This window comes from Schistocerca serialis, chromosome 7, assembly GCF_023864345.2.
Source record: "Schistocerca serialis cubense isolate TAMUIC-IGC-003099 chromosome 7, iqSchSeri2.2, whole genome shotgun sequence".
Taxonomy (NCBI): Eukaryota; Metazoa; Arthropoda; class Insecta; order Orthoptera; family Acrididae; genus Schistocerca; species Schistocerca serialis.
Window position 1 is genome coordinate 75876296 of NC_064644.1, and position 22400 is coordinate 75898695.

The window sequence follows — 22400 nt, forward strand, 5'->3', positions numbered from 1 at the left end:
TGGCGAAGTTTTGAGAGCGGATGATCTGGACGTGTGTCCATCAGAGACAGTAAATTTGTAAGACTGGATGTCATGAACTGATATGTTATGACTTTTGAACACTATTAAGGTAAATACACCGTTTGTTCTCTACCAAAGTCTAACAATCCCTATCAGTAGTTAGTGCCTTCCACAGTTACCAGAATCTTTTGTTTAGCTGGCAGTATCGGCACACGCTGTATTGCAGTAGTTCGAGTAGCGAAGATTTTTGTTAGGTATAGGTTATTGTTAGTCAGGGCCATTCTTTTGTAGGGATTATTGAAAGTCAGAAAAAAGGGCTCAGCTGTTTTAAAATCAAATAACGTAAGAGGTTTACCAGCATTGTCATTCTTAATTTTTCTTAGAGGATATTTCAAGTGGGGTGGAAAGGGTACGGTAACTATTCCAATGAAACGATATTCCAAGAAAACGATTTTAGAATGAAATGCGCATTAAGAAAGACAGAGTAAAACTTCCCGTAACCTTCTCACATAACATGGGACTGATCAATACTGCGCTCAGCAAAGTGAACAATGATTTTAAAAGGGTAAAATGTTAACAGAGAATTTCTATAAAAAACCAGGCAGCTTAATCAGTTAATACGTTAATGCATGACTCACGGAAGTGGAGTGGCCTTCCTCTCAGCTGTGAGAAACTTAACTAGCCGACAATTATCAATCCCAGCTGCGCAGTGCTGCAGTCTTACGTCAAACTTGTTTCCTTCAAGAATAATAAGATTATTTAAAGTATGTATTCTCTTCGCTTTGTAATATATACAACGTACTCATCCTTGCTGTCCTTTACAATTAGTCTTTCTTCATTTAACGAATACAATCACAATTCCACCCAGCACTAATGAATACGTCCATTGTTGTGGTTGGCAGGAGAGCCAACACCGTGTTGCTAGAGGAGGCCGAAATGCACGCGTTTTAGCTCACGCAGGCTGGCGTGAGGTCTGGAACAGGACAAGGAAATTAGAATTTAGAAAAACGGACGTAGCTGGTCCTACTGATAACAAACAGACCCGAACTTTTCGACTCTGTATGTACAGAACAGGGAATCAGTGATCATAAGGCCGTTGCAGCATCCCTGAATATGGAAGTTAATAGGAATATAAAAAAAAGGAGGAAGGTTTATCTGTTTAGCAAGAGTAATAGAAGGCAGATTTCAGACTACCTAACAGATCAAAACGAAAATTTCTGTTCCGACACTGACAATGTTGAGTGTTTATGGAAAAAGTTCAAGGCAATCGTAAAATGCGTTTTAGACAGGTACGTGCCGAGTAAAACTGTGAGGGACGGGAAAAACCCACCGTGGTACAACAACAAAGTTAGGAAACTACTGCGAAAGCAAAGAGAGCTCCACTCCAAGTTTAAACGCAGCCAAAACCTCTCAGACAAACAGAAGCTAAACGATGTCAAAGTTAGCGTAAGGAGGGCTATGCGTGAAGCGTTCATTGAATTCGAAAGTAAAATTCTATGTACCGACTTGACAGAAAATCCTAGGAAGTTCTGGTCTTACGTTAAATTAGTAAGTGGCTCGAAACAGCATATCCAGACACTACGGGATGATGATGGCATTGAAACAGAGGATGACACGCGTAAAGCTGATATACTAAACACCTTTTTCCAAAGCTGTTTCACAGAGGAAGACCGCACTGCAGTTCCTTCTCTAAATCCTCGCACAAACGAAAAAATGGCTGGCATCGAAATAAGTGTCCAAGGAATAGAAAAGCAACTGGAATCACTCAATAGAGGAAAGTCCACTGGACCTGATGGGATACCAATTCGATTCTACACAGAGTACGCGAAAGAACTTGCCCCCCTTCTAACAGCCGTGTACCGCAAGTCTCTAGAGGAACGGAGGGTTCCAAATGATTGGAAAAGAGCACAGATAGTCCCAGTCTTCAAGAAGGATCGTCGAGCAGATGCGCAAAACTATAGACCTATATCTCTTACGTCGATCTCTTGTAGAATTTTAGAACATGTTTTTTGCTCGCGTATCATGTCATTTCTGGAAACCCAGAATCTACTATGTAGGAATCAACATGGATTCCGGAAACAGCGATCGTGTGAGACCCAACTCGCCTTATTTGTTCATGAGATCCAGAAAATATTAGATACAGGCTCCCAGGTAGATGCTATTTTTCTTGACTTCCGGAAGGCGTTCGATACAGTTCCGCACTGTCGCCTGAAAACAAAGTAAGAGCCTACGGAATATCAGACCAGCTGTGTGGCTGGATTGAAGAGTTTTTAGCAAACAGAACACAGCATGTTGTTATCAATGGAGAGACGTCTACAGACGTTAAAGTAACCTCTGGCGTGCCACAGGGGAGTGTTATGGGACCATTGCTTTTCACAATATATATAAATGACTTAGTAGATAGTGTCGGAAGTTCCATGCGGCTTTTCGCGGATGATGCTGTAGTATACAGAGAAGTTGCTGCATTAGAAAATTGTAGCGAAATACAGGAAGATCTGCAGCGGATAGGCACTTGGTGCAGGGAGTGGCAACTGACCCTTAACATAGACAAATGTAATGTATTGCGAATACATAGAAAGAAGGATCCTTTATTGTATGATTATATGATAGCGGAACAAACACTGGTAGCAGTTACTTCTGTAAAATATCTGGGAGTATGCGTACGGAACGATTTGAAGTGGAATGATCATATAAAATTAATTGTTGGTAAGGCGGGTACCAGGTTGAGATTCATTGGGAGAGTGCTCAGAAAATGTAGTCCATCAACAAAGGAGGTGGCTTACAAAACACTCGTTCGACCTATACTTGAGTATTGCTCATCAGTGTGGGATCCGTACCAGGTCGGGTTGACGGAGGAGATAGAGAAGATCCAAAGAAGAGCGGCGCGTTTCGTCACCGGGTTATTTGGTAACCGTGATAGCGTTACGGAGATGTTTAATAAACTCAAGTGGCAGACTCTGCAAGAGAGGCGCTCTGCATCGCGGTGTAGCTTGCTCGCTAGGTTTCGAGATGGTGCGTTTCTGGATGAGGTATCGAATATATTGCTTCCCCCTACTTATACTTCCCGAGGAGATCACGAATGTAAAATTAGAGAGATTAGAGCGCGCACGGAGGCTTTCAGACAGTCGTTCTTCCCGCGAACCATACGCGACTGGAACAGGAAAGGGAGGTAATGACAGTGGCACGTAAAGTGCCCTCCGCCACACACCGTTGGGTGGCTTGCGGAGTATCAATGTAGATGTAGATGTAGAATACTTAACTTTAATCCATCAATGATGAACGTCGCTCTTGACGGTACATGATTCACAACATCAATAGTAACCAAATAAGGGGCCTTGCTAGGTCGTAGCAAATGACGTAGCTGAAGGCTATGCTACACTATCGTCTCGGCAAATGAGAACGTAAGTAGGCAGTGAACCATCGCTAGCAAAGTCGGCTGTACAACTGGGGCGAGTGCTACGAAGTCTCTCTAGACCTGCCGTGTGGCGGCGCTCGGTCTGCAATCACTGATAGTGGCGACACGCGGGTCCGACGTATACTACCGGACCGCGGCTGATTTAAAGGCTACCACCTAGCAAGTGTGGTGTCTGGCGGTGACACCAAATCCATCACCTACCATACTTGAACTAAGAACTTACCAAACTGCGCAGAGACGAATACTTTGCCACGACAAAACCAAAGATTGTTTTAACTTGCTCTCTCTGACGTGCACATCGATAAGACACAAAAACCAAAATGACATGACCACCTTACAGCTTAAACAGGATATGTTCCTTACTTTTTTTTTTGCTTTGGGGAGCAAAGACCATACAGTAGTTACTAAAGTGCCGTATTAAAATAACTGCAATTACTACTGTATAACAATAAAAGGAATTCTTTGTACAAACGTAAGTACTGAACGTAAAGCAAAAACACTAAAAAACGAACATCAGACAGTGAGCTGTAGTGTAAAGTGTGCGAAGTTAGCGTCAGACAAATATTCACAACGTAAAACTGATAAGAGTGTTAAGTACAAAGAGAAGTTCGTCAAATAAACTAAAAAAAAAAAAACACAAAATTACGACCCAGGTTTCTAAACGGGGCGGTTCCAGAGGAGAATGACAGCCATGGCAACTTATAATTGAAAAATGAACAACGGCGTCGTTTAGAAAGACAAGTTCTTAATGCAAGGGAGATATACAAACACACGTCCCAGTTTTCAAACCAGGCTGGTTGCACGGTAAGACAAGATTTACACAACTTGGAGGTCAAAACTGGATACCAGCGTCTTTCAAATAGTTGACGAGCAAATAATACACTCATGAAACCCGTGAAGTAAATCAATCCGTCTTGTAGGGAGGAAGTAGCCCCTCGCAAGCAATTTTTTGTACAAAATCACCTGTGTGATCGAGTATTTGGTACACGCCAATATCATGCAATTCAGACCCAGCACCGCCGTTGCGGCCTGATCGCAGTGTCCAGAAGCGACGATGTTTAACCGGTGTAGGTGGGCAAGGTAACACCCGTGTCCCAGCCTCATGCGAATAAGACTGGTCACATGAAGTCTACTAAGCTTCATAGCCGAGAAGAGACATTCGACAGTATGGCCGCCCTTACGGGACACATGCCATTCACAGTTCCATTCATGATAAGCAGCTTTCTTGACCGTCTGTTGAAATCCGTAATGCTTCTCTTAGCAAGGCGGTCAACAGTTTCATTACGGGGAATGTCTTCGTGCCGTTTAATCCAAAAGAAGCGGAAGTCTGTGGCCAATATCCGCACATCAGTTATGGCCTCCAAGACATCCAACACATATCTGTTATCCTGTTTACCAAATGCCAGATGTTTTCGTTTCTGCAATACGATCTGGGAATCCGTGAGGATCAATACGATCCGGGAAGCCTACGCAACAAAAACAGCCTCCCTGATGGCCACTGACTCCACTGTGCAGATAGTCGATTCAGGAGGTAGTGCAAACACTTCGTAGAGGGGCTGAAGAAGGCGTATCCCACACCCACTTACTTTTAGAGACGTTCCTACAGAAATGGGATCATTTCTGAAGTCGCATTACTCTTGAGACCATACGCAACAACTTCACGAACAGAACTAGAGGTAATACCGACTTTTTATGAGGCGTAAATGCAGGACGCCTAGTCTAACAGATGTCACAGACGTCATATGCATTAGGAGATTTTCCTTTTCAACTATTGGACCTGATATTTGTGAATGGTTTGAGGACTTACTAGCAAATAACACACAATATATAGTTCTTAACGGGAGGAAATAAAATATGTAAAGGTGATGTTAGAAGTAGTGGCACTGAGTGTTACAGGGCCGTTATTGACTACAGTTTATATTAATGGTCTCGTGGAAAACGTCGAAACCTTTGTAAGTATGTTTGCGAACGATGCTGTTCTCTATCGTCAGAAATCTGTAACGGAGTGCGGGAACACCTGCAGAAGGTTGACGACTGGTCCAGGCACTGACAGTTGACCGTGAAAGTTAGTAAAAGCAACGCACTTCTCGTAAATAAGTGAAAAAACTTTCTTACTGTTCGATTACACTATTAGTGATATACCACCGTAAAGAATAACAGCCGGCCGCGGTGGTCTTGCGGTTCTAGGCGCGCAGTCCGGAACCGTGCGACTGCTACGGTCGCAGGTTCGAATCCTGCCTCGGGCATGGATGTGTGTGATGTCCTTAGGTTAGTTAGGTTTAAGTAGTTCTAAGTTCTACCACAGCAGTTGAGTTCCATAGTGCTCAGAGCCATTTGAACCATTTTTGAACCAAAGAATAACAGTAGTAAAATAAGTATGGGTAAACGTATGGAGCAACTAAAAGTGGAATAATCGCTTAAAATTAGTTACAGGAAAATTAAAAGCCAAGTCCAATTTTTACTGGAAGAACTTTAAGCAAAAGTAATTCTTCCAAGAAAGGCACTCGTTCGACGGTTTCAGCAGTATTACTCTTATGTACATGAGGCTTAGCAGGTTGAATCAATAAAAAAGACAGAGAAAATCGAATGATGACTGGCGCATATCATCGCGGGATCGTTTAGTAAGCGTGACGTAGTTGCAGAGATGCTCAACGAACTCCAGTGGTTGGTTGACTTGGGAGGGGGCGACCATATAGCGAGTTTATCGGTCCCACCGAATTAGAGCAGGATGGGGAAGGAAGTCGGCCGTGCCCTTTCAAAGGAACCATAGCGGCATTTGCCTGAAACAATTTAGGGAACTCACGGAAAACATAAATCAGGATACCCGGACGCGGGTTTGAACCGTCATCCTCCCGAATACAAGCAGTGTTAGACGCTACAAGAGAGGATAACTGTTGAATTTGTGAGAGCATTCGTTCCGAAATGAATCATGTGATGTAAAATATATTATTACTTCCTCCCACAAATGCCTCGTGAAATGCCTACCACGAAAATTTTGGTAGCGCAGAACTCATACAGTGTTTTATCGGCTTCCTTCCCATGCACCAGTCGCAAATCAAACAGTGAAGTAGGCGTATATCATATACCTTCCGGTGCGAATTGTAAGGGAGTTTATACGGTACAGGTGTCAAAGTCCGCATTTACTGATGTCACAAGGAGGTCATAATAAATTGTAGCTACTCTCGGAGGTCCAGTGTTGGCAGAGAAACATTGTACATACGTTAATGTGTTAAAGCGTAAAATATTTGCTCTGGAAAAAAATCATTCCAGTCTTGGCTACCACGTGCAAGTCTGGGGCTGTACAGCATTTCGCCTACGTCTCCGGTGCTCATTGTGAATAAACTGTGTAAGTGTGGTTAGTAATAAAATCAGCATCAAGCGTTTCTCACTTGTTTGACCTTTTCTACCCACGTCCCGTTCTTAATCCATTACATATGGATACATATCTGTACGCCTTTTCGTATTCACAGTGCCAGATTTGAAGCTGGTAATAAAAACTGGAACTAATTTTATTCCAGCGCAAAAAAAAAAAAAAAAAACTAATCTAGGAATGGCCTGCGAAAAGTGCTATGTGAACCGATCGTCTAACATTCTTGTGATGAATCATGACGGATTTCTCTGTACTCTGTGACTCCACGATCTGTTATAGGTAGCAGGACTCGCTTATGATGAAGGTAGCGCCGCTGGGTCTGTAACAATTCGTTCCTTGCCTCTTTCTCTCGAAGTCAACGCCTAGCGCCATTTCCTTTGGGCACAGATACATTCCAAGACATAACCACTGGACTGTAAAATACCATACTAAGGATCCTCTCTAAACCTCCAACAACTTCTCAGTCACGTTCTCTGCAATCTTAACATAGAAAATGTATCAAAATAATAATTCAAAGATGTGATGGGGAGAATGTCACACCAAGTTTTATACTTCAGTTACCGCAAGTGCTTGAATAAACCTTGTCAAGTCCGTTCCATCGATCGTCAACCTCTTCTAATCCATATACATCCTCCGCAAACTGCTGTGAAGTGCATGGCAGAGGGTACTTCCAATTACGTCAGCTGTTATGGTTCTTTTTCTTGTTCCATTTGCGTAGGGTGAGCGGCAAGAATTGCTGCTTACATGTTTCTGGGAGTGTGATCTTGTCTTGCAATATCCCTCACTTAATAATGGTTCTTGAAATGCTGAAAGTAGGCACTCGCGGGTTATTTGGCATTTCTCTTCAAGCGGACCCAACAAAGATTATATATACCTCCCCCATACTAAATAAAATCAGAGAAAGTTGCAACATACGTGGGTGTTTCATAAGTTCTAGACTCTCCCCACATATCGCCGCACTAGGTGCATGATCTTTCCCACAGCATCCTTCGAAACTTTCGAGTCATTCTGTCCAGTAGTTGGCTGCAGGCAACTAACTGAACAAGTTGACTGCGGAAAGGATGGAAGTCGAGATTCGTGCATTGGTTTTTCTTGTATGAGAGAGCTTGACACCAAGCGTGTCTGGTTGCTTTTCTCTGTAAATTTCAATTGTTATGAAATGAACTTCCCCATTTAAACAAGATCGTGGGAGTCCCCAAGATGAACCACGTAAACGACAGCCTAAGTTTGCAATCACAGAGCATTTGCATGCACGATACGATCTTGGAAGATCACCGGACGACGGCGCTTGAAATTTCCAAGATTGTAGGTATTTCAAGAGAACGTTATCCTGAGTTTTTTCTAGTAACCGTGCTTGAGGAAACTTCGAGCAAGTTAGCCTGATCACGGCGTGTGATAAATGAATTCGCACGGTAATTTCCCAACAGAGTTTCATGCAATTTAGAAAAGAAGTGATTTTCTTCGTCGGTATGAAACGAAGTATGAAACATCGATACACTATACACCGTAATCAAAACAAAGATCGAAACAGTGGTTGTCAGTTTAGGAAGGTGAAGACGGTCTCTTCAGCGGGAAAGATCATAACACGCGGGTTATTGGATGCAAAAAAAAATCATGTTAGTTTACTACCTTCAAACAGTAAAATAATAATTGAGGACTATCATTATAACCTTCTACTGAATCTGTAACCAAAAATTCTAGAAAAGACATCTGGTTTGCACAAGAAAGAAAGACACCTTTCACAAAGACAATGCTTTCCACCATAAAAGTTTCTGGTCAGTGGTAAACTGAGGGTCTTCTTTACGAAATATTGGAATAACAGTCCTATTACTCAGATTTTGGTCTCTCGGAGTCCCATCTCTTCCCAGCTCTCGTTTGCTGATCAGCGTTTTTCATCCAGAAAGGGAGCAATAGCATCTGTGGACAAGTACTCTGCCGCTCTTCCGCGGGGAGAGTAGTACTGCAGCATTTCGTCTTTTGATAGCGGGACAGAGACCATTCTGCAGTCGAAAAGCTGCGATTTTGTGCTGACGCGAAAACAGAGGCGCAAGCATGTGTCGCGTCCGCGGGAAATATCCAGCAGGACGGGCAAGCAGGCGCGATACTATTGTCGTAGTCATAGAAAGCTCCACTAATGCCTGTGAAAGTTGTAGCACCCAGCAGGAATGGTCTGACCGGTTCAGAATTGGAGGTTGTGTGGAACAGTCACACCACAACAAGTGATTAGAACTGCAGAGAGATGGCGTGTACAAGACCCAGTAGCGCTCTTTTTTGTGTGACCAGACTGGTAAATGTTACGGTATTCTGCGTCGGTACAGAGCCTTCCACCGAAGTAGAAACGTGTAAGCAAGTGCTGGTATGCATGACGTGAGGTACGCATAGCTGATTGTCGCTGTTGCTACTGGAGATGCCTGGACGCGGAAGGGGACGCAAAGCTGCTGCCTTGGCGGAGTTGCTGCTCACGCTCGCAGGAACAGCCGGGAAGTAGAAGAAGAGGAAGACTGCAGCGCAGTGCTTTCGCTGCCAAAAGCTTGCCCACGTCGCCAAGCACTGCAGCGGAGCAGTTGCGTGCTTGAAGTGTGCGCAAGCACACGACACACGTGACTGCAAGAAGCAGAGGGACGCCCCCTGTACCTGCGCCAACTGCGGCGGCGCACACGCGGCGAACGCCCGCTCCTGCGCCTACAGAGGAAACTGGCGCGGACCGGAGAAGAAGATGCAGAAGCAAGTGGCCACCACACACGAAGAGGTGGTCACTTGTACAGAAGACGTCGTCACCAGGCGCCTTAACGACGCCGTACAAGAAGCCATGTCCGCCTTCAAATCCGCCATGGCGGAAGAGAGGGCGGCCATGCTGGCGGAACTGGGCGAGGCTCGGCGTCAGATCGCTGTGCTGACGCAGGAGCTTCGATCAGCCAAGGAAACCTCCACCACAACAGACACCGCCACCCAGACGACTCCTCCAAGTGAGAAGGAGTTCGCGACGGTAGCCACGCAGACCGACGTGCCTGCCGAAGGGGAGGCAACACAGCACAAGACGGACACCGAAGCAGCAGCGCAAGAAGAAGAATGGGAAGAAGTCCCATTCCTCCCGCTCCCAGACATGTACAGCGCAAGCGCTGTAACAAAGAAGATCGCTGGCTCGCTTCGCGATGGTACATTCCCCCACCACGACAACCCTTATCCCTTCGTTCCACCTAACCATCCTAAACCCCAACTCCCTCATCACCCACATGGGTATCCAGAAAGCCTTATTGGTCTTTCAAGGGAGGAATTCAACCTGATTGATTCCTACCCTGTCTTCACGCAGCTGCAAATGCGCTGTATCATCATCTCTCTGGTCAACGGAGAATATGATAAAGCAGGAATCCTTATGCACGGTATTCCAACCGAGGAAGAGCCCTCAGCAACAAGCAAGAAGAAGAAGAAAAATCGTCATACCGACAAGTACAGGAAATAGGTCACCGGCACTCCTTGCCAGTCCAGAAATACCTATCAGTACAGAAAGAAGATTCGACAAGATTCCCAGGGGAGTAAAGGCCAACAGGCCACAAACTTCCACTCGAACCTCCTCACAGTGAGGAAGTCACAAAAGGAGCAGCAGGCAGGCTGACGTGAAAGGGTGCAGGATCAGCAAGTGAGTGAGTTCGAAAGGGACAGAGTGACTGGTCACCACAGAACGGGTTGGTCAGACAGAGACACTGCGGCATGCTGCAACTCACAGTGCTGCATGTGCAGAACCAGTAGATAGCAGGGGATTCGTACACAGCTGTGAGCGGCTTCTGGGCCACGCAACGCCACCACAACGCGAGATGACCGCCACCTCATCAGCGCGCTCTTAAGCTGCGGAACAGCTTCATCCACAAGACTGGTTTGATCCTGGACTGTTGCAAGCGGTGTGGATATGTTTGCGTGGGTGGTTGAACGCTGTTTGTTGAGATCAGGATTGATGGCATACACGACATTGCGTCATCTTCCATAGAAAAGAAAACACTAGCTCCTCACTTGTGGATATGTTTGCGTGGAAGGTTGACGCTGTTTGTTGGGATCAGGAATGATGGCATACACGACATTGCGTCGGCTTCCATAGAAAAGAAAACACTAGCTCTGCACTTGGGCACCTGAACGCCGTCACTGGAGTTCTGAGTGGAAAAATATAATGTTTTTGGACGAGTCCCGCTTCAGCTTATCTTACAGGGGTGACAGCACACTTGTTAGACGCTGCTGTGATAAATGCAGTAGGGCAGGCGGTTGTGTTGAGCGACGTAGAGGACAAGCTCCAAACGTCATGTAACCTTGTCATTGAGGGTCCATAAACTCCTTCAAATGTCATGGTTTGGGGTGCCATAGGCTGTAACATACGATCTAGCCTCCTAGGTATTAAGGGCAATCTGAGCAGCAATCGCTTTATGGGGAAAGTTTGAAAACACGAGGCGCTGCCCTTTCTCTTTGCATCTCAGCGTGCAGTATGTCAGCAGGAAAATCCTTGAGGCGAAGAATGTGCAAGCCTTGTTCCGAGAATGATGGGGACTACTGCTTCCCTGGTTTGCACATTCACATTCACGTGACACTGAACGTGTCTGGGATGTGGTTTGCCGGCAACTTGCTCGTTTTGGTCCTCCTGCAACCATTTTTGATGCATTGTGGACGCTGCTTCAAGCCACGTGGCAGTATGTTCCTCAGCAACACGTCCTGCCATTCCTTCGTTTAGGGCCTCTGATTGCAGCACCTGGAGGCTTCAGCTGGTACTGAACTCTCATGGCTGAAATTCATGTACGGTTCTGTAATTCCAACCATTTGTCTATCGTCATATCCCTTATATGTGAGATAAATTTTGTTTCAGTCACCTATCTCCTTCCCAGTGCCGCAATTCTCACAGAGTGTGATGTATTTGTCTCACACAGAACGACTATTACGCTTACAGCCCTGTCTGCCGACGGATTTATTCGGCATATTGTTTCGAACTTCAGCTGCAAGAGCAGTCATGTCGAAAGTGACAGAATTACAAAGGCCATTCTCCAAGGACTGCAATCCTTGCTTCTGAGATAGTTTTGTAGACAATAAGTATAAAAATAAATGTTAAAAACTGAAAATTAAACTTGAAAACTAGATACACACAAATATACACAAGGTATACACAAATAGGTCCATAACACATTACAACAAATGACGCTCGACTGCTAAAAAATATCCTTATGCCAGAAGGAAAGACATCAATTTAAATTTGAAAATTTGGATTTTTCTGTCTTTTATATTTTCCAATCCTCTGGGAAGCTTTCTGGAACTGAACCGTGATTGAGAAAGCTTTGCCTATATGAAAAAAAAGTAGTTCTCTATTTGGCGTTCACTGACTGAAGGCTGCAGTTCCCTTTGAGTGCGCCCGTGTTGTTAAAGCACCAGGAACATAAGAGGGCATATGTGTGTGGAAAGAAGTTGCCACAGATGAATTTGCGAAGTGACACTGCAGGTCACTGGAACCGACCTTTCCTGAGCTGAAGAGTTCCTTTGTGAATGCAGAGATTTAACCAAAAATATGAGATCGTACACGTAACAGAGCACAAATGAGGAAAGTATACAAGAATCTGTGTTTCAATGTTGGAACAGTGGAGACAGTTCATATTGCATAAATAGCTTCATTTAGCTCCTGCACAAGTTCTTGTGTATGATCTCACCAAAATACTATTCAATCTACTTTCAACAATTATAATTTCAAATTTCGTATTCCTGTGATTTTTTGAACATAAGTTTTACCAAAATTTCGCTTTCGCGAGACGCGTCTGGCAGGAACAGTATATGTTGTGCTTTGTAACAGTTCAGCGACGATCCATTCTCTTAAACCACTAGCTGATGTTACCAGTGACCCAGTGACTAAATCAATTACAGTGCATTCCACGTGTTTCGCCATGGCACCTCAGTCATAATCAAATAAAGAAAAACATTTTACCCGTATGTGATGATCAGATATGCCAAGAGAAGGAGCAGACCTAGAAAAAATTCATTTTAGTACTGCAAGCGGCTAAAAGTAACATTCTCTATCGCTTCTTCTTTCCTGAATCCAGTGAGTCTGAGAGAAAATTACTTGCACTGAGACGATTTGTCGCTTTTTTATACGTAATCATCCAAGAAAACACTGGTAGCAAGGGGACTGGAATCTAACGATACACATTAGCTTCTTACCCCTTCCCGAGAAACGGCTGCGCTAATGAGTACTTGAATGTTTCTGGTAACTACAGAAAGTGAAACACTCGTTGTACAGGAAGCTTAGCCCTGCACTGAGTTTACAAAGTCTATTTGACATTCCATAGTACGCTCCGGATCCATTACGCTTCAGTTATAGCCTCTCAACTTGTTCCTGTAGGTAACACGTAATTTTCATGAAATAATGTGTTGTAAGCGTTTTGTGCCAACAGTGTTCGTTTCCTGTTGCTTCATGACACTGAACTTCACTAAAATGCACTATGTTGCGAATTACCGACATTTTACTGTAGGTTTAAATTCTTGTTTTAACTTCCCAATTACTGACATGACGTAGCTAACTACTTTGCCCAACTAAAATGGATAACAGACAATTTCATCTTCAAACAGAAAAGATGGGACCTTTTGGCCTAGTATTTCTTTTCACAACTGATCACATTTTTTCAGTATTTTTGTAGACGTCCTTGTTATTCTTATAATTCATGGTTTTAGCTTGTCTGATGTGCTTCAGTGGGCTCTACCTTGCAACCTTGCCTGCAGTACATTTTTGTAAATGTGCTGAATTTTTCTGCATTTTATATTTTCTCTACGTGAAGTTCTAACATTATGTATCGAAATTAATTGCTTATTAATATTATGTTTCTGCTTAAATGTTTTATTTTAAAAACAATTATTCTTTCTCAATCTGTCATTTGTCAAATCCGCGTAAATGGTCACCTTTCTCCATTAACTACACGGAATGGATGACGTGCATTGAGATCTATCTGATATGCCATACATTTTGATTCTAAATCAAGTCATTCTTGTTTTGTGTTGCCTCACGTTACCTGTAGACTAAGATAGCAAGCCTTTAGGAAGGAACTGAGTCGTTTTAGTCAAAGTTTATACTATGGTATTCGTGTAACTGTGTCTTTCCTACATCCTTTTCATATAAATTAATCCAAACGTGTGACTGAGGTGAGTGCATGTGAGTTTCATACTGCTGGTCAGTAACTTTATTATGCAAGAGCTGTTGTGCCAACTAGTAGTAGCATAGGAATTAAGGCTTACAGGTTTAAATTTACCATCACGGTAGGTACTCGCTCAGGTAGAAACATTTGGTTTGGCAAGGGATACCGTGGTACTCTTTGGCGGCTATCTCCCTCACTGCCTGAAAGGCGAGAGCAATTACGATATGTCCGGTGTGATACATTCTCTCACTGAGACCTGCTAAGGGCGGATACTAATCTTTTCGACACTCTGCAGATTGTTAGGCTTTAGTGTACTTAGTGCGTGATATTTATACTTTATAATGTTAATCTCTATTCCAGCATTTTCGATTTTAGAGGGAATTATGCTTAGTTATTATATGGGTAATTTCGTATGTACGTATGTATGTGTGTGTGTGTGTCTGTGTGTGTGTGTGTGTGTGTGTATGTGATAATTATTATTTTGTTTTTGTTTCGAAGTACTATCTGTGTGGCTTAGTTAGCTACCACATGGAGTTCAGTAGAGAGAATGTTAATTATGTTGTCTATCCAGTAAATTTGAATGGTTTTCAGTGTATCAAGTAAATTTGTGAGTTATAATTGTGCAAAACAGGGGGATGAATTTTAGTGTTTTTCACTATTTGTGGGGATTTGCAGGCTGGTGGATTTGTTCAGCCATTATTCCACATGCCTGGTGATACAAATCGAGTTCATTCTTTCCTTAATCCTCTGTAAATTCTTGCGTCTGCAGCACTTACGTAAGATACTTGTAGGTTTACAGCTTAGGTTCCTTTTTCTCGATATACAAGTGGCTTTTCTTTGCAAGTACAATGGGCATATTCAGCCGTTTGTCACTCATATCCGGCCGTGGTGGCCGTGCGATTCTAGACCCTACAGTCCGGAACCGCGGGACTGCTACGGTCGCAGGTTCGAATCCTGCCTCGGGCATGGATGTGTGTGTTGTCCTAAGTTCTAGGGGACTGATGACCTAAGATGTTAAGTCCCATAGTGCTCAGAGCCATTTGAACCATTTTTTTGTCACTCAGAGCCCACCGAAATTCATTTTTTTCTAATGTAGAATATTTTTATTTCTATTTTTTATGAATGAACGAGCAGGTTATTACGCTATTTTACTCTAAACCCCCATGTGTATTTGTGTGTATATTCACGCCATTCCTAATCATGCTGTCCAGTGCAATAATACGTTTTCCACGTGAAAGACTAACTATTCAACGTTATGAACAGACAAATTTATTTTTATTTAAAATGGGAACGATACATGTACTTATGTCGTTGGATGTATTTTATTTGTGTATGCGCTGTCGGTTCAGCCAGACTCAACATTTAAATCATTTGTACAAAATACTTAAAATAAACCCAGTGTACAATTTCTGGCTTTGCACCCATCATATTCAGAGACAAGAAGCTCTTCTTCGAGCAGTTGAGAAGGCAGCATTTGCAAGATGATGTAATGTTTTGTGAGGTACCGATGACAGATGGCTTGTTAGGCACAGGTATCGTGAGAAAGACCGCCTAAATTGTGGTCGTCCTCCATGATTGGCTTCTGCGTTCGGTAATCGCGCGCCGAAATGACAATCTTCCCTTATAAATATTAGACAAACTAAACAGCGTATTACTCTCATGTCATATTTAAGGCATCTCTCAGCAGCATGCTATTATTCCATAATTTCACAAGTATTAGTAACCAGCAGAATAATAAACAACTGCAAAACGGAAAGGCAGACGAAGCGCTTCAGTGATCTTCGGATCGCGCCTAGCATGGATGGCAGGCGAAGTGTCTCGGCTGTAAGATCAGAGCTGGTTTGGCAGTAGGTTGTACCACTCACTCCTTCTGGCTCCTGGGTTTCTCGGTTACCATCTGCACCCGTCCTGTCTGCCTCTCCCCCACCCTCACATACCTTGGCCTCACCATTGACTGTCACCTCACCTGGATCCCTCATCTCCGCTCCATCAAATCCAAAGCTCACAACTGCCTCTGACTCTTCAAACTCATCTCTGGCTGGACATGGGGGTTGCACCCCTCTGCCATCCTCCACACCTACAAACCCTTAATCCTTCCCATCCTCTGTTATGCCAGTCTCACCTGCATATCCAGCCCCCCCAAATTCCCTCCAGATCCTCAAGCGTCATGCACTCCGCCTCGCCTTCCGAATACGTCTCCCGTCCCCCACGCAGATCCTCTATGACCTCATTCCTTTCCCCCATCTGCTCCTATTCCTCGTACATATCCGCATACTCTACACCTCTCGCCGCCTTGATCCCCCTCACGCTCTGGTTGCTCCTCTCCTCTCCCGTCCCCACACTCTGCCACGCATTCACTGCTGTGTCCGCCCTACCCTCCATCTCTACACCCTTCATCTCCTTTCCCAAGGTGGCTTCCATCAACTCTCCCTCCTGGATGATGCCCTGTCTCCCTCCATTTATCCCTCCTATCAACTCTGATCCTCACACTCCCTCCTTTCCTCTGTCCTTACTCTCGGCTCCCTCTTCCCCCCCTTCCATCCTGTTTTCTCCCCACCTAACCTCTCCCTGCCGCCCTTCTCCCCCCGCCCCCGAGTCCTTTTGTATTCCCCTCCTCTGCCTTTCCCCACTCGCTGTCACGTCTGCCCATCACCCCACCCCCTCTTATGGGTCCTTGTCCTCCATCGGCTCCTTTTCCCCTCCCCCCCCCTTCGTTTTCCCTTCCCTCTTTTCATACCCATCATCTGTCCAGGTTCCCCCCATCTGCCCTCAGCTGTGGTATGCCATATTTGTGTCAACTTTTTAGCGTAGTGTTCAAGTGAATGTTGAGTGTTGCTCGTCTTTCCAAAATGTTGTGAACAGAAATCATGCTGTCGCTGGGTAAGAATTTTACATCTCATGCGAACAGAAACCAGACTTGCGCCGTGTTTTTTAATTGTCTGTCTATTATTTACCTGTCTGCTTCATATGTATTTTATTAGCATTATCAACCCTTTGTTCTATGTTTTAAGTTTCACGATTTTCCGCCATGTTACCATTTAAGTCTCCGTTATTGTCGCCTGCTTTTATTAGTTATTATCTTCATCTTTTTAAAACAAATTCTGTAGGCTGAAGAGCGACATACTAAGCTGCTGCCAGCCCGCCCCCTTCGGGGGGAATCGAGGAATCGAAACTCAATAAAGAAAAAAAGCAGTGAAGACAGTCAAAATGGCTCTGAGCGCTATGGGACTCAATTGCTGTGGTCATCAGTCCCCTAGAACTTAGAACTATTTAATCCTAACTAACCTAAGGGAATCACACACATCCATGCCCGAGGCAGGATTCGCACCTCCGGCCGGCGAAGACAGTCAGTTGCTCCTAACGATGACGATGGAGGCTATCGTTGAAAGCCTGATATCCCGAACTTACGTAGCAAGAAAGCCGAGAACGTTTTACATAGGCAGTGGAACAGTTTCTAAATACTTACAACAACGATATACTTAACCTTATGTCTGCAAATGTTTTAAGAATATAAGAGCAAAACGAGGGCTATAACGTGTAACACAACGCATACAAATAAATTCAAAGCTGTAGAAGAAGACGACGACGCTAAACCAGATAAGTGAATACGACAGTTTACAATGTGAAGCAATTCTGGTGGGAAAAATAATGGAAATAACTAAATGTTATCTCGCGATCATGTACAGATTGCGTCAACATAGTGATATCATTACTTTTTAGTATGTATTGGAACGGCAAATTGGTTTCCGCTGTAATGAATTTTGATACGCTGATAGGCTAGGAACAGGTCTACGTAAGAGGTTTATGAAAAATGTAGAGTTATGGTTATTAGGTAACAGCAAAGTTTACCAACTAAATGGTTCAAATGGCTCTGAGCACTATGCGACTTAACTTCTGAGGTCATCAGTCGCCTAGAACTTAGAACTAATTAAACCTAAGTAACCTAAGGACGCCACACACATCCATGCCCGAGGCAGGATTCGAGCCTGCGAACGTAGTGGTCGCTCGGCTCCAGACTGTAGCGCCCAGAACCGCACGGCCACTCCGGTCGGCGTCTACCAACTATTTACGATGAGAGAAAAGAGGTGAATGGGGAGTTGTAGATCAGACTACAGAAAAGTTGACCAATTATGTACGTTGTTAGAGAAAGGAGACGTGTGGTTATTAGGTGCCTTGAAAGTCGCCCATTCATTTGTGAAGAGTGCAGGAGGAAACGAAAAAGGCGACGCGTGAGTCGACCTTAAACTAGTATTTATGGGCGAAGCGGTTTTCGCCAACTGTTTTATGAAGTACAAAGGAGTCGACATATTGTCTATATAATACACAAGACTGACCATATTATATAAGGTTTAAATAGAAGGCCACATAAGATATAGAGAGTAATGACACGCACTGTTTTAAGTATGAAAGGAATGTGGAATAAAGGTTAGCTAGAATAAATATCCCCCACATACTACAAAGTCAAACAACATTCGTATATGAAAATACACAGTCAAAAAACCTGTCATTATATCAATAGAGTTCCTCTACTACCTTTTGTCGCAACAGTGACACTTACATACAGAAGGAATGATACCTCATGATGTGGAATGAATTAAGATTTTGTAAATTAGTGTTTGTGCATTATGTCTGAAGAAAGATCCTGAAGTCTTCTCCCGATGTATCTGTGAATCGCAATTGAGAGCCTCCGTAGCTAAGATTTAAAGATCAAAGCAGGTGACCCCGACTAACGGCGTAACTCATTAGAGAACTGTGTCGGTAGCAACAGATGGTGCGAGCAAGCACATAGCTTTTCAAAAATTCGATGGGCAATGACCTAGCTTTCTGTAGCTACAGCTGTATCCAAAACAAAAATATTGATGAAGCACTGTCGTAGTACGATGTAAACAGTGGCATTGTTAATAAACACTCAGTCAAAACAAAGCATTAAGTGTTATGTATTCATATTGTACTAGTGTATGGAAACATGTTTATTTAAAATATGTTTAAAATTATTAGGAATCTAATTTAAGGCATTTTGTGTTGTATCATGGAATTGTACTGGAGCTGTATGCTGAGGCTGGAGATGGGAGAATGGACGTACAGTGACTGAACTCAAACCCCACTTTGGAAGGTATGGGATTTCACAATGCCAGATCACATCATAGACAATAGAATCATCAATACGGGTTGCTGTTGTGGGCTGCTTGCGTATGTTCTGATAAAAGGTGTGAATGTAATATTCTTCTGTCTCCATGTATTTGTGAAATGTATAGGTTCTGTGTTTATTTTTTGTAACTTTGTGAAGTGGATGTCTTTGAGGCATTCAAATATAATTAAGTGCAGGATAGCATGGTGACGAGATAACAGTGAAGGAAAGTGTCAAGTCTAAAGACGGCATTACGCCGATAGTAACTGTATGGCAGTGTAACTTACAGTTGGTCAGTTTAAAGAACGGCAATATGTCAAAAGTAACAATGTAAATTGTTAACAAGAAATATTTTGTTGAGTTTTATGGGCGGCAATACGCCGATAGTAGTTTAACAGCAGAATAAAATTTTGTGATTGAAATTGGGTAGGAGACAGTGGACTGCTGTAGAGTATTCCAGCAGAAATGATGGATTGTAAGTTGGAAAAAGACTGTTAACAACAAAAGGTGCAGAATAATAACGCTTTCAAAGTCTTTGTTTTTTAAAGAGTGGTGTAATTACTATAGAAACTGTAACTAAAGATTAATGATTCTGCGATACAAGCATTCCCGGGTCTAGGAAGATAAGGTGGAATGGCCTGTTCTTTTCGCTGTATTTTTCAAAAATCAGGCGTGCAGCAGTTGCACCACAATTTTTTCGCAATTCTGGATTGGTTTCTTGTGATTTGAGCTGTCTCGTGAATCCTTCTGTCCAGAATGCATTCAAGGGTCTTCATTGCATGGTTCAGTAATGTGATCGGTCGGTAATCGGAATACTCAGCAGAGCTTCATTTCTTTTTGAAAATTGGTACAGTGATACTCCACTGCCAATCTGTTGGTATTCTACCTTCTCTGATGATCTGCTTGAAAAGATCTGTTAGCTAACCCCAGCATTCCACTGTTGCACGCTACAACTCTTCTAGGAGGTGACTGGGGCCTAAAGCTTTCCCCCTTTTCATCTTCTTCAGAGCATGCTTTGGCAATGCTAATTTCCTTACTGGTCCTTCGGCAACTGGCGTGGTTGGTATTCGTGGATGGAGAATTCCTCAGTCGAACCTCGCTCAGAGTCCCTCCACCAGCTTTTCATTGTCTCCTTCCGGTCGGTCAGCAGCTCGCCCAATTCGTCACTGACACCATAAAAGTGTTGGATGGCTTCCGTTTTCCAATGTTTTGATTTGACTAGTCGATAACTGTGACGTTCTCCTTCACGTGTTCCTAGTTCTGTGTAGAAATCTGAATATTTGTCTGCCTTCGCTACTGCAATTACTTTCTTAACCTCTGTATGGATTTGTTCGTAGGCCTTTTAACGGGTTAGTATTGTGTCTGCAATAAACCAATGGTACAGTTTCTTGTTCTTGCGCACGATAGCCTTTACATTTTCATTCCAAAGCCGTGTGTCTTTGCTGATCCTTCGTCATCCCAGTTTCATAGTTCTGATAATAGAATGTGTGGCTTCATGAACAGAGATCTTTAATTTACTCCAGCTATCTTCGACTGTGGTAATTCGTGTCACTGTAATTCCTACCACAATGTCAGCCTCCTTCTCCTTGAAACACCACCATTTGATTCTTGATTACGCATTTCTGGCATAGTACCCAGGTCTTGGTTGGTTAATTCTAAGTTTACATATGACTGGTTGATGTTGCATTGCGACCGCCCCATATTGAACAGCTTTCGTGCCTAACTCATCTTTGAGGTTCCGACGTCTCACTAAGACATGAGCAATCAGAATTGCGTTTGATCACTATAGTACGTGATTAGGTGAATCCCGCGTGAATGTTGACAACTGTAACTACTAAATCAGATATGAGTGTGATGATCGAGAATCATTGCATGTTACAAAGTGTTATTAGGCACTCTTGGATGAATGTGCCTTGTGGAATCAGTGATTGTAAATTTTTCTGGTACATTGCTGCGGTAGGATTTGCAGACAGTAATTGAAGCTGAAATTCCTAAAATTTCCTTGAAGTGTTCATTACTGAAAACGGGCTGCTCACTGTCCTACGACCTTCACTTAATGTTACTACAACATTCAATGAATTAACAAGTCAACGACATGTTGTATCATCTGCGGTGAAAGGTAAACCATCTGGAGGAGACACAAGTAGGGCACCCCTGTAGACAACGTTGGCGAGGTGTGACGAATCTGCACATCTCCAAACAGAGCTCCCGCGTGTAGAGTCCGCACAGGATACAGTGACCGATGGATAGTGACCAGTTTTCGTTCAGAGAACTGGGTGAGCTCATTCGATTGTTCGGTAGGGGAGGCCGACAATGTCTGCCACCTTTCGTCCAGTCAGCGAGGACAGAATCGAGACGCACGCCGTGCAGTTTCTCTCAAAATATTTTACGGAAATTATTCGGTTAATAAATTTCATTTTTGCTTTATTTATAAGTGCCCATCATTTCCTTTAAGGTCAGATTTACTGTCATATTTACGTGGAAGTAAGACATTGCATGAAATTCGAAAATATTTGCAATGAAAAACTGGACTCGCTATGACTTTGCGTTTGGTGAATTTTACATAATATGTTGCTGCATATGAAATTCAGCTATCATATTGAATTTTTCTTTACGCTTGGATGGAGGCCTCTATCTGTCAACAGTCTCAAGAAAACTGATCTGACGTAGGAGACTTATTCGCGTTCCCGCCTCGCCAGCGATAAAGCCAGAATGAAATATGCGCAACATTCCTCATATTTCATAACGCTTTGAGATATCAGAATGAGATTTTGGTAAGTTATAGCACAGGAAGAGGAGAGTATTTTTCATTATGGTTATAACGCGAAACTTACTACCGTGTTATTCACCTAACCACAGACTTTTCCGATGGAAGAATGTAATATTAAGGGTCATCGATAGCTGGTGAAACGAAAAATGCTAATTGTTTGGGAACAACATAAGTGAAGACATTACACATTATTTTGTGCCTAGTGTGTGCTTTCTCATAAGATACTGACCTTACTTTTCCTTAGTTCCTCAGTTAATAAACTTAACGAACCACTGTTTTAGAATTCTCACCCAAATGCACAAGCACAACAAGTAATCGACGTGACACTTTGTAAATTCCAATGTTTTTTTAGCAAAAGAAGCAAATTTTAAGATAACGACAAGTGAAATGTGTAGGTTTTACTCAAAACCCGCCAGTCGTCACATTTCTCTGAACGTTAAACATGATTAACAACCCAGGCGAAAATAAATCGCTGCGTTATCGGCGAAATTCTTTTTGAATACTAACCAAACCAGAGGCGGCAGATCTGTCTGAATGGTCACCATACGACAGTGGTCGTGGAGGGACCCGGC